Below are 13,821 nucleotides of genomic sequence, written 5' to 3' on the forward strand. Positions count from 1 at the left end.
CTACAAACGTTTAATAACATAACTAAAAAAAACTGACAAAATCAATTCTAATCATACACTATTATTAAGATCCTAGTAGCAGAGACAACTTGCAAACCGTTTGCAGTAAGCTTGAATTGCAAGACGATCAAGCTTGCATGCAACTTGATTGGAAAATGTGCAAGCATGCCGCAAGCTGAATTCCAGTAACGAAGTTACAGGGGGGTAACCTAGCTTTCAATGTTCCATTCAAGCTTGACGCGACCGTTTTACAAGTTAAGTCAATAGCCAATACGCCACCAGTAATGCTATGACACTCTAAGAAGGGTCTAAAGCATCGCTTGCAAGTACAACGAAAGGTAGATTGTGTGAAAGCATGCGTTTCAAGTGCAAGCATATAGAAAGCCAGGCAGGCACCAACTGGCCGAAAACTTGCTACTAGGGGAACATGACAAAACACCAGTACTTTTGGAAGAAAACAACCATAAGCTTCATATCCAACATAACATAAAAACCATAAGGCTTCTAAGGGGTATTCATACTGGAGTTAGTGCCGTGATCCTGTAATTCATCTCCCTTGGAGAAGATATTGTATGGTGGGGAACGGTCTATACCTGAAAGTTGCATGATCAGTGTATCTGGCTAACAGTATCGGATTCAAGTCCCGGTCGTGGTGCGAAGAAAAGATTAATAGTAGGTTCCGTCCTTAATAACCTCAGTGTTTCATAGGGGAAAGTATCAAAAATGAAACTAGTATAAACATGTACGAATTAATCAGCAATTTAGTTTCCATTGATGCTTAACAAGAATCTTCACCAAGAGCCACATTCTAAGCTACACTCTAAAAACAGTACCCATAATTTTGCACAAGTACCCATGAAATAGAAGGTACTTCGCTGATGTACCTATGAAAATTCAATGTACCGAAGACTTTAGTGGGTACACATCGCATCCCAGCCTTTTACCCATGAATTAGTGGGTACAGGGAAGATTTATGGGTACAGTAAATTCGTACTGAAGAATGTACCTATGACAATAGTAGAAGGTACATGATACCAACATAAACATACGCCATATTGTGTGTTATCGGTTGATGTGTTGTGTGTACATTATTTCAATGAAGATCGGGAAGATTCGAGTAATCAATCAAACGGTTCATATATAAGAGTAAGTGGAATATTCTGTATTTATAGTTGTATTTGGATATTGTAAATGAATTAACTTGTCTAAAATGTATACTATATTATTTCGTAGTTAAACAGTAATTTAAGCTGATTAACAATTCGATTCTTAAGCCGATTGCGAAATGTAAATTTTAATCTATCTTTTTCTTTTCTTTCTTTCTTTCTTTTTTTAACATGCAGTACATGCTAATTTTCGTGACTTTATCTGAATATTATTGCGACTTTTCCGTGGTTCATTCACGTACGTAGAAAAATCAAGAATCATTTATGGAATACAGAGTGCAAGGGTAAGTATTAGAAATTGGATTTCACACACATGCTTACGTACACCTTGAACTTCATTTGTTTGCATAGATTGTGTATATGGCTTCTGGTGCTTATGTTCAAGGGAACGTTTACTAAATCCCTGTACCTTGTACTTGTGCAAGGACTTCGAGAATTCAACAGAAGGTTGATTGAAGAGCAAATAAGTGAAGGTGTGAGAGGAGTAAGTGTTGTATCGCCGGACCGGGTGAATTGAATCATTTATTTTGGTTTGTGAAGAAGAGTGAGTGAAAGTGAGGCGAGGGGAATAGTTGAAGTTAAGAAAGTGATTCCTGTAGGCTGTGTTTGATGCAAGGCACACTGTATGTGAAGGCGAAAGGGACTATTTGGCAGAGAAGCACACTTATGATTTAGTGTCGGAAAAGGCAGTGTGGAAATAACGTATGTCAAGGTTGTAACATATCGTGTTTGCGTTTAATAGAATTATGCGAAAATAACGAACGTCAGTTGTTGAAATTGTATGAAAGGTACGGTATAATGTTTTTTTAAGTGGAGCTATTGAAACTAAGTGATTACTAATATGAAGTGGTGCTATTGAAACTTGTAACCACCTGTTTTCATTACTCACTCGCATACCCATCATCACTGACACGCCTGCTTCCATCGGATGCACCCCGCACGGGCTCAATACCTTCGCCTTGCCCTGACTCAGTGAGATAGGACTCCTACATTTTAGCAGCTACCTAGCATAGGTTGGTTTGATTTTTGGCACTGTAGTATACATCCGGACGCCGTGTTTATAAGCAAATAGTTATGACATACTGTCACACACAGCATTGATAGTACAGAATTTTTGTTGGGAGGGAACGCACTTTTTACCTCTATTTTTTTAATACTTTTCGGTCGGTATATTTTAGTTATTTGATTATTATTATTCTCCAAATTAGTATTTATTTAAACTATAAATCGGTAGAAATTATATTTTGAGGGAAAATTACTTTTATTTTACATTAGTATATGATAGTTTTAGAAGCAGACGCATTTATTACAAAGAATTATGGGTAGTACCGTTTCACTCCTAGTTGAAATTATATATCCGCCATTGGGTAAAATTTTAATATTTTAAATCCCCTTCCACTTAGTTTGATATACTTTAATTATGTTAAAATTCAGTTATATTTAGAATTTTAGTAAGTATTTATTCGGTTTATTTTCTTAACACCAAGTTCCTTGCTTTGATTGATACAATTTTATTTGGGGATTATGGGTAATGAAGAGGTTGCTTGCGTATTTTGGCATCGGATTCTGTGCTGGTAAGTTAAACTGTTATAGCCCTTCGTCAAACATTAAGTTGACGGTATCTCTAGTATTTTATGTTGTTAGGGTAATTTCAGTGATTATGTTTGAGTAAATTTAGATAGGGGCTCCCGCTCAGATTTCTAGAATGAATACCGTTTCCCACCAAAAAATGGGTTGAATTACCAGTTTTTGGGAGACTTCCTTCAGAAAGGGGATCTCCAAATCATCTTCTGTTTTGTTTTGGTAAAGATGTAGTAATTATAAGTAGGGCTACCAGGTTCTAGGTCAGTTTATTCTTTGAATTCAGAGCCGGTTTAGTGATGATTTATTTGTGGTTTTGGTGTGCATTTAATTTTGAGTAGTATGTGTCGAGTTATATGTAGGCCTATTAGTAGGTGTAATTGTGTAGTGATGTTAATGGTAGTTAATTGTAGTATGTTGATGAGTATGGGATGTGAGTGTGCAGGACTGGACAGTGTGTTGTTCATTACCAAATTTTCCATTATAGTTCGTGGATATGAATGTCAAAGCATTTCAGTAATTTTAGCAGCGAATTAATAGACTGAGTACAAGGAGAATTCACATGGGAGTACAGCGCCGTTGTGACCAAATTTCGTACTTCATTAGTGAAATAGGTTCGTCGACATGCGTGGTAAATTAGTTATTATTTAAAATTCTATACCGTTCCTGGCTTAGATAAACCATTTGGTGGCTATATTGATCCTTGATACAACATTACTGAAGATCTTGACGTTCTATCTAATCAAACAACTGAAACATTAACGTTAATAAACTTCACTTATTTCCTTAAATAGTATTTCAGCCATATAAACTCGTGTTTCAAGTCAGACCATAACATTAATTTTATTTTGATTCGTAACCGCAGAATGAAAATTCATTGTTGTAGTTTAAGCAAATTGCATTAAATAAAGAATCAGTTTTGATAATTTCTCTCTCTTAACTGTGTAAACATGTAATTTTCCTGGCTGTGAGGGGAAATGTATTAGGTATTGAAGTTAAATAGTCTTGAGTTCATACATGGTTTCCGTGTGTTAATCAATACTACGATTTTATTGAATTTTAGTTGAATATAAGTATATTAAATGAATGTGACTGCCTCGAACAGTCAGTAATATGAAGTATAGGGTGCCTATTAGTAAATCGACGACATATTAGTTATGAGTACATATGAATATGAATGATAAATATGATTATTGATTATAGTGAAGTAAATATTTACGAATAAGAAGACACTTCGAGAAATATATGTGATGTAATGTGGGATTATTAGTATTCTTATGATTATTTCGGGTATTGATTTTCACACCCGAGTCCTGTATGAAGAGGTTTGTGCAAATACAGAAGGCTATCTTTCTACTTCATAGTTTGGGGGAAGATTTGTTTACATTGACATACAACATTGAAAATTTGGTCTGACATTGTAAATAGTATTATATGGTTGAATTACAAAACATTTTTAGAATATTCATGGAATTTATTGACCAGCTAAAAACATAGTTTGATGAACTCCCTGCATTTTGGTTCAGTGTAACTCTGTAATTTAGATTTTTTTTTTCGCGTCACTCAACAAGCCTATTTTACTATTGTTTATATTGCTCAAAGCGGAAATAATTTGGGTGGTAACAAGAAATTAGATGAAAATAGACAGTAGACTTTCGATATACCGTACCCAGGTGTCAATTTTCCCCCGCCACACATTTTCATTATCTTTTAAGACTGTCTCAGACGGGACTGAAGTAAGGCTGCGATTCACGATCTAAAATTCACGACCTTACTTAACGATCCTGTGAGAGCTAACTTCCCCTAGTTCAGGTTGAAATTTTCTGCTGTCCTTATTTGGATCCTAACTTGGAAGAAATACAAACAGTTTCTATTTCCATCTGGACTTGCATACAACTACCAATCAGAAAAGAGTAGCACCTGACGACATTCAGCTTTGTTTATCGCTGTAATTTCAAAACAATGCTGCCTGGACAAGGGAAACATTAGAATCATACGAAAAATATGATCTTTTGTAGCACGATTTATATTATTTATAAAAATATTTATAAAAGACCTTAGACGAGGTATGCAGTGAAGGTATCCGCTCGAACGCTGCTGGTGTGAACAAATGTAATTACACCCTTTAAAAGAATAAAAATAGGTGATTTAAGTATACTGTGTAATTTGTATTCTAAAAAATGTAACATGTTAAAAAAAAGCGTGCAGGTTTACTTTTGGCGCACCACTCAAATAATTGTTCAAAAATTAGAATCCTTTCACTAATTACCTTCTTATTGTTTTCTAAATGATTTAAGCTAAGCGACATAAAAATATCCACATGGCATAGTTAAAATTCAAGGTGGTATCATAAGCAATTGTAAAATTATAATTCTTTTACGATTTGCGTATAAATACAGCGTCCGGATGCATGCATAAAAACTACAGCCCAAAAAAACACAAAACAACCTGCGCTAGGTCGCCACTAAAAAGCACGAATGCTATCTAACCGAGTCGTAGCAGAGCAAAGCTGTGAGGGGGTGCGTCTGAAGGGAACAGGCGCGTCAGCAAAGGTGGGTATCCGCATATGCGAGGGTAGTGAAAACGAGTGGGTTTTAACAATGATACGAGTTTCAATAGCATTTGTCATGGTTTTATACTAGTAGCGTTCCACTTGTAAACAAAATACAACTTCTGTAAACTGTGCAGAAATTCACCGCCGGTGGAAAATAGTTTCTATACAGGCATCTTTCATATCAACTCGCTTATTTTATCCGTCGTAAAGCACTTGTAATAAGTTTAGAGTAGTAATCCTACACTTTTAAACATAAAATTCAGATGTGATGCGCCAAAAGTAAACCAGCGCCAAAAACAGAAACAATGAGCGTTAATTGTCATCACTGTTATGTGGCTTTCTTGAAATTTTAGGGAACAGTTTCACAATGCTGGCACAATACTAGAATTCCGGGTGTAGTGCATGAGATAGGTTCCCGGCGCGGTATAAGTTTACTTTAGGGGCTATGTGTGCATTTTTTGTGGGTACTGAGCTGAGCGGATGCACTCAGTACCTATACTAGAAAATTGCTTTTTCTTCTTTATTTGAGCTTTTCGCGTCTGATAACTTCCCTCATTTACATATTTGGACAAGTCATTTGATTTTCAGTTCTACAATCTGGTGGATCCAAGGATCTACAGACCATTTTTCAGCTGATACAAACTCCCCCATGTTCGTATCTGCTGATGCTGATGAATTTTCGGAGTTACTAATATCAATAGCGTATGGAATTCTGAATAATCCATTCTGTATTTTTTTTTTTTTTTTTTTTTTTTTTTTTGTAGGAACGAGGATCTGCTCTAAGTAGTTATTTATTCACCATTGAAAATACGGTGCTTTCCTGTGCATTATTGCGGCGAAGAATTCACTCCCTGGTCCACCAGCCCCTCTTTACAATTTCTCTCTCTCACGTTTCTTTTGGGGGGAGGGGAGGGCGGATTTTGTGTCAGCTGCAGATATCGCTGCTATGGCTATTTCATTCTCATCGGATGAACTCATATCGTGAAATAGAAAAACAATAATATTTACGATTAGGACAATTGATTTCTTTGTGTGTAACGCGTTTTTCGTCTGTTTTAATGAAGCGACCACGAGAGGCTCTGCTGATAAAACCTATCTAGTTTTAAGGATCGTCTGAGACCCCTACAACACCTCAGGATAAAAGAAATTGCATAGAAGTTTGAGTTAGGCAACACTGTTAAGTTGTAGCCTGGGTTGAGGTCTTAGTTCAGTTCCGTGTGAGACGGGCTTTAGTTTTAAATTAAGTTTTAAACCACATTGATACGACATACTAAAATAAACGCCGATCTCAACAAATGTCCAGAATTTTATCTATAAAAGAAAAGACAGTTATTAAATTAAATAAATATTGATATATATATTTTTTCCTGAATAGCTCAAATGTGCTGGCTATCTCCACTGTGATCAACAAATGCTAAATATTAGTTGGATTTTTGGCATTACAAAATAATTAACAACTAATTTAATTAAATTTTCTCATCACCGGGGCTGGGTCCGGATATCTCTCTCTTGTGTATTTACCTGGATCCAGGTCTGGGTTGTATGTGGGAACGTGTGTCTAGTCTAAATCACTTCAAATAGGATTCTCTGTCAGTAGTTCATTAAATTTGGTTATTCTTCAACAATTAATATAACCTTTTATCGTTTTTTCCGTAATCATTCCGTATTTCTCTCTTTTCATTTTCCTTCCCTATTTCTTTTCTTCTTTTCCTCTTCTCCTCTTTCATTTTCCCTTTCTTCTTTCTTCTTCCTTTATTTTAAAAACTGAAGGCGTGATATTTTATTTATTCTTCGGAAGTCCGATATAAAAAATAAAATTACGGTCAATGAAAAATCAAGTACAGTAAACTAGCGCTCATAGTTTACGCCATGTTTCAGTTTTAAAAGGGCGAACTATGAGAGGACGGATCGCCATGATTTCGGTACAAGTTATCACGCCCAACATAGTAATTTTCTATGCTAAATTGTAAAAGTTTGCATGCCTCTGTTTTGAAGGTAACTGAACATAACCTAGCCTAGCCTAAGGTAACGTAATGTAATCTAACCAAGAAGTAGTACACTTTGGTACTTTTTCGATTTCGTGTGGTCCTCGATACAGCACAAATGCTCCCTTCTTCCTCAGACACCAATCATAACGTTGCGCCCCTCTCTCTACCTTTTACGGATCTCTCGAAGTCCGTATACAAGTACATGGCAAAGAGAACATTCCCAATGTGAACACAGAAAAGGCCTACTTTTATGAAAATGCGCCAATAACACTCGCAATATAATGGGGGAGGGGCTCTCCCTCCATCATACCTCACCACATATTCTTACATCACGAAAAGTAACGACGAAAACTAAAAGGACTTACACCTAACTTATAACCTGGCCCTAACTGATATTCCACAAGAGTTCGTACAAAGTTTAAAAAAAAAAATAACGTAAAAACCATCGAGAGAAAGATTTAGGAACCGGACCTACAACAGCTCTCTTTTCTTTTCGTGAACGGTGCTAGCCTAAAATTGGTATATATATATATGTAAAATATACGGCAGCTTCGAAATTTCAGTATTCCTTGCTCAGTATCGCAAACTCAAATAGAAAATACAATATCTCAAACTAAACAAACAAACAGGCAAATATCACTTCATTAAACTTTCCTGATCCGTTCAACATTTTGTCTGTAAGTACTGTGATTCTACCCGTGTGTAATTTATGTTTATAGGAACCCCAAAATAACTTACGCTAATAACATTTAATATTACCCGATACAACTGGTGGAAAATATTTTGTTGGGTACCAGTGTCTGTCTGCTACACAGGGTTGGTAAGAAGGTTTTTCTTCCTTTTTTTTAAAAAAAAATATTTTTTTTTTGGTTTAAACCAGTTTTTTTATTTGAACCGACTTTTTGTTTAAATAAATTTATTTATTTATTTAAATTACATATGGATATAAATAATTTTATTTGGCCTTAACGTCCTTATGCAACGCAGTGATAAGAAAATATACCTTTTTTCGAAAGTAGACATCCATTACAGGGAAAATGTGTAGCTGTCTGATGCAATAAAAATAAATAGCGCGAGTATAATACAAATGTGTTACTTCAACTTTAAGGCACAATAACTTTTATTTTGATTTATAATCATGAACTAGCTTATTATTGGTAAAATAAAAGTAACAATTCTCTCCTCTGCTTCTTCGAAGGATATTTTCGTAAGATTAGCACAGCGAAGAAAAAGGCAAAAACTGAAATCAAAAGAGAAACAACAAACCTGTGTCGTACCAAATGAACCCTTGGCCGGTTCCTAATGAGAGCTTAAACTCTGCAAATTCAACAGAAAATGTATCTGACTATTTATTCGAGTTAGAAGTAATTATATTAAAGTATTGTTTTATATTACCGAGTAACCGTAGCTCAGTTAGTAGAGCGTTGGCTTCGTATTGGGAAGGTACTGGATTGCGCTCAGCAACCGCTATCCTGACTGAAATCTTTCCCTGGTTTCTCTCAGTCATACTAGGCAAATGCTCTAATGGTGCCTTGAATAAGGCCAGAGTCGACTTTTTTAAAATTCGTTTAACATAGGTAATGTACGACACTTTAACGATTTTTTCTTATTTTTATCTTTTGCAAATTAAAAAAATGAAATGAAATCTTTTAGTTTTACGTCCCACGATTATTCCGACTAGGCTAAAGAATACGGTGAAGATGAGAAATGAATGAAATGCTGAAATGAAGATAGTGGGAGGAAACAGGAGAGCCCCGAGAAAACCCACGCACACGGTGTTTGTCCACCACAAAGTTCACTTGCCGGGAGCAGGGTTTGAACCCGATACCCCATGCACCAGAGGTGAACGCTGTACCACTGAGCCACCGCGGCCCCGCAAATTTTATTATTTCGAAAATACATTTATTAGAAATCGGAACATCAATGTTTCGGATGTTTCTAAGATCATCATCAGTAATTATAGTAAATTGAGGAAGGAATTTTTAATAACCTGTTTATGCAATATTCGTGTATTTTAGTAAAATCTGGTTATATGGCAGTAGGGCACAGAAGGGAATTCTTTATTTTTCGTTGGAATAAAAGGACTTGGGACAACGCAATTTGATTAATTTCCTTTCTTCGCTTTTGCATTGTGATTTCAATAAGTAATCCCATACTTTATGATCCATAGATAGTAGCAAAATGCCCTGTTTTAATAAATATTCGCTTTGATATTTGAAGATGAAGTAAATGTTCTCTTACCATTAAAATGAGAAAATGTTGCTATCTTTAAATAGCAGTAATAATTAAAGGTATGTGTATACATTTATTACATTTAGCAAACTTCCAATTAGTTAATTACTGTATCAATACCCTTAATCACATAACCCCAATCACCCTCAATACCCCCAATCACTCAACACCTTTGAAGAACTTGCTCTAATTACTATGTCAGTAAATGCTCAACATACAATTTATTGTATTTTGATTGAAATTCTAAATTTAACACATTAAACCATACGTTTCTAAAGTTGCATAGATCTTTTCGCGATCTGCCGCGCTTTACTACGGAATTGCTGCAGTTTTAATAATATATATATTTAGTTTATTGTATATTTTTTATTTTTCTTCTGACATCCTTCTCCCACCAACAGATTACATCTGTTGCAGATGAAAATTTAAAAGTACTTTGAAACCATTTTTGCAGTTCCGAAAGAAGTTTTGTATCGCAGTAAGACCGCAGTAGCCGTACACTTTGAAGCGTCAGGCGCCGACTTCAATGTTCCAGGTTCGACTTCTGACTGGGGCATGTTTTTTGTGGATTTTAGAAACTTAACAGCTAAGAGTACAGTGCCCGGCCAAAGTCAAGAGCTACTAAAATCAGGGCCCAAAATTCAGGGTTCGAAAAAAACCAATCCACCTGGGCTCATATGCGTTTTCACGGATTTAGTTTTTTTTTTCAAAATACCGAAATGTCTGTGGGGTAAAAGTGTTAAATTGTGATTCATATTTCAAGATTGTCATTGTCACAATTTGCAACAATTTTCTACTTACTGCTACATAAAGATCTCTTCAAGATTTTTTATTTTTGTTTTCTAGATACTGAATTTCGTGCTTCTCTCACGCTCAGAATAGGAACAGTGACGACGCAGAGGAGAGGGGGAGGCAATGGAACCCCCTTTCCTAATACACCCAATCAACTTAAGCCGAACTTGCAGTAATGGTTTCAGGAGGCGACTCGGAAAAAAAACCCTGGGGTCATAAATCCGCTCGTACTCAATGTGTTACCAATATTTTCGCAATATTTCTTTTCACCTCTCGTGTTTTTAAAGTGTCTCGGGCGAAATATTCTGATACCACCATTGTGAACTTGTAATCTAATCCAATATTATTTAGGCCTATATTGAAATAAGTATTATGAAGCTAATAGTACATACTGTTCGTAGTTTTGGTCCCAACGATGAAAGATGTTTTCTTGAATATGCTGCAATAAGAAGCTAAAGGCCCCGTCATCTCCTTAATATTACTATTCTTTATCTATCTGTTAACTTTGAAATCTATCTGTTAACATTAAATTTGGTTGGTTGGTTATTGAAGTTTAGTGTCCCTATTCAGCAGCGGGCCTGTATGGGACGTAGACCTACAGTTTAAGGTGAAATCTGAACCACCAGAATCGTTCTAATTTTTCCAGAATTCCCGCCGCGAATTGAACCCGGAACCCGCTACACCGAAAGTGCCCATGCTAGCCACTAGACCAGCGGGGTGTTCAACTTTAACTTTGATGCTACCTGGTAACCAAAATGAATTAAGCATTCAATAAAGTACCAAATCCTGGAAATTGTATCCAATCGCTTAACATTTAGAAGATGTTATTTTATAAACTCCCAATTTCTCAATAAAAAGTACAATCTAAAAAAAAAAAAAAAAAAAAAGATTGAGGGGGTAAGTGTACTGGAGTATCTAATAATATTAATACGAAATATATTAATTTATACAATATGAATTATATCTTTGTTTTGTCTTAAATGAAATTAAATATCTTCCAATGTAAAAAAAATAATTTTATTGTTGAAGTATTCACTTCCGATGCTTTGTACATTCAATTACGGGAAATTCCCGAGCACTTATTTCAAGACGGTTCATTTCCGATAATGCAACTTTATTTAAGTTAGGTTAGGATTTAGAGTTCTTGGCTGTGGGCATCTATGAACATGAGGGACGACGTTTCTCGGGATCACACTATCCAAGGAAAGGAAAGGAAGGAAGCGGTCTGTGACCTGTATGTCAAGTACCATCCCGGGATTTGCCTGGTGTGAATGAGAAAAACCCAGGAAACCTCACTCAAGATGGCTGGCCTGGAAAAGCTTTTACACTTTTTCGATCAAGTGTCCCCCACCGGGAATTGAGCCCGGGACCAGTCGCAACTTTTAATATAAAATTGCATATTTTACTTCAAATAGGGCCGCGGTTGCTCAGTGGTAGAACGTTCACCTCTGGTGCGTGAGGTTCCTAATTCGATCCCAGCTCTCTCCAAGTGGGCTTTGTGGAGGACAAATACTGTGTGCATGGGTTTCCTCGGGGTTGTCCCGTTTCGTTTCACTCTCTTCATTCCATTATTTCATTCGTTTCTCATCACCACCTAATTTAGCCCACAAACTATAACCCTGGGACGTAAAACTCAAAGACTTCATTTCATTTATTCCAAATATAAGTATAATTTATACATTAATTTGGATAATTATCTCAATTAATTATATAATTATCTCAAGCTGAGTTTTTTTAATTCATTCAGTACATTCAGTACTTTACAAAGGTCCTAGAAAAGAGTTAATTAGTATATATTGAATGTTGTAGTATGCCTAAATGTCTAAATTTCGTTAAAAAAAAAAAAAAGCTTTCAATGTGATCAGCTTAGTTGTATGACTAATACACTCACCAGAAGCTTAAAACCCAGATGGGGTTTTGCAGGTGAGTAAAACCCGAAAAAAACCACCAGTTTTTTTTTGGCTGGGCTGCGCCCACTTGGGCAAACCCTGCCGAAAATACAGAGTTTTAACAAGAACAAACGTATCCCAAATAAAATTATCAGTTTTTGTAGCATGTTATCACTATAAAGCGTACCAAAGTATAACATATTTATAAAAAATATATTTCGTTTTTTTTAATTGTTCTAGCATTATAAGGAGTACCTCTATTTGTTTGTCGTCTTTATAGAGAATTAACGTGTCGTCTACATAATGATAGTATGTAAACAACTTTTCAATTTTGATGTAGCTACACTTGATAAGATAATTATTGTATATTTTACATAGCACTGTTATTTCGTGATTTTATTTCTTTATGTAAATACTGTATTCCTTATATTTTATTAAATATATCTGAACTCATTCCTTTTCGATATATATATTACAGGAATCGTTTCAAGAAACTTTGAAACCTCAAGGACCAACCCTGTTCTATACTGCCGAGTCCAAACTTCTGTGGACAGGAAATGGAGAAACAGCTGAGATACCGAAGAGACCTGCTTGCTGCTCTTATGTATTTATTACGTTAAAAATTTAATATACCCAACTTGGTTTGGATTGTTCCTGTATTTTGACACGTGACAACGAAACATCAAACGCAGCGTACTGTAGACACCATATAAAATACTATAAATTATAACGAAAACAATTGTAAGAATAGCAATTAAACAATAGCAATAAACTTAACTTTGTTTCACTCGAATTATGTTGCTATCACGTATTTTAGCACTTCATTTTAAAATAATGATGTTTATTTATTATTTAATAAGATTATATAATGTAGCAGAGAAAAATTGTGAACAATAATCTGTTAAAACATCAAATTTGCATTATCAGCGCCCCCCCCCCCCCCAACAAACCTGTTTGGTCCGAGGTTGTTCTTGAAATTTTTCGCTTAGCTTCAAGATTTGCTTTATTCAATTTGTTATACTTTATTCGGTGTGAGTCCTCACGCGCAAACTGAAGTATTTTTCTTCATTCCCATTGCACAGCTTGAAGAAGAATATGTGACATTTTGCCTCACGTAAACTAAAATAATAGCTGAGCAAAGAAAACTTATTATTAAAAACTAAAAGCTTAGATTTTAATGAAAGGTATTTGCATTGCTCAGCTATTATGTTGTTTTATTCGGGTTCATAAAAGCAAAGCTTTGATATGGAAAATATCAACGATGGTATTTTTATGTATTTTCATTATTTTAATAAGAAAACTTGTAACTTAAAGATCCTTCAGGGGAGGCTGAATGTCCGAAAGGTCCTACAATATTTGCCCACAGTTAAGAGGACTTCGCATATTTTTGGCAGCATAGAAAGCATCACTAAGAAGAAAGGAAGACTAAGTTCTGTATGGCATCCAATCTTAACAACAACAACAACAACAAAAAAAAAAAAAAACGTTCCGATTGTTCGTTGACTAAAGGTGAGATGCTTTCCAAAGGTAATGTTTCATGGATAAGATCATACCCATATTCACTCTTATGGGAGGTCCACATTCTTCTGGAAGGACAAATTCTCTATTTTTTTAATGAG

The sequence above is a fragment of the Thermobia domestica genome, chromosome 8 (assembly GCF_964235325.1).
Source record: "Thermobia domestica chromosome 8, izTheDome1.hap1.1, whole genome shotgun sequence".
NCBI classification, from domain to species: domain Eukaryota; kingdom Metazoa; phylum Arthropoda; class Insecta; order Zygentoma; family Lepismatidae; genus Thermobia; species Thermobia domestica.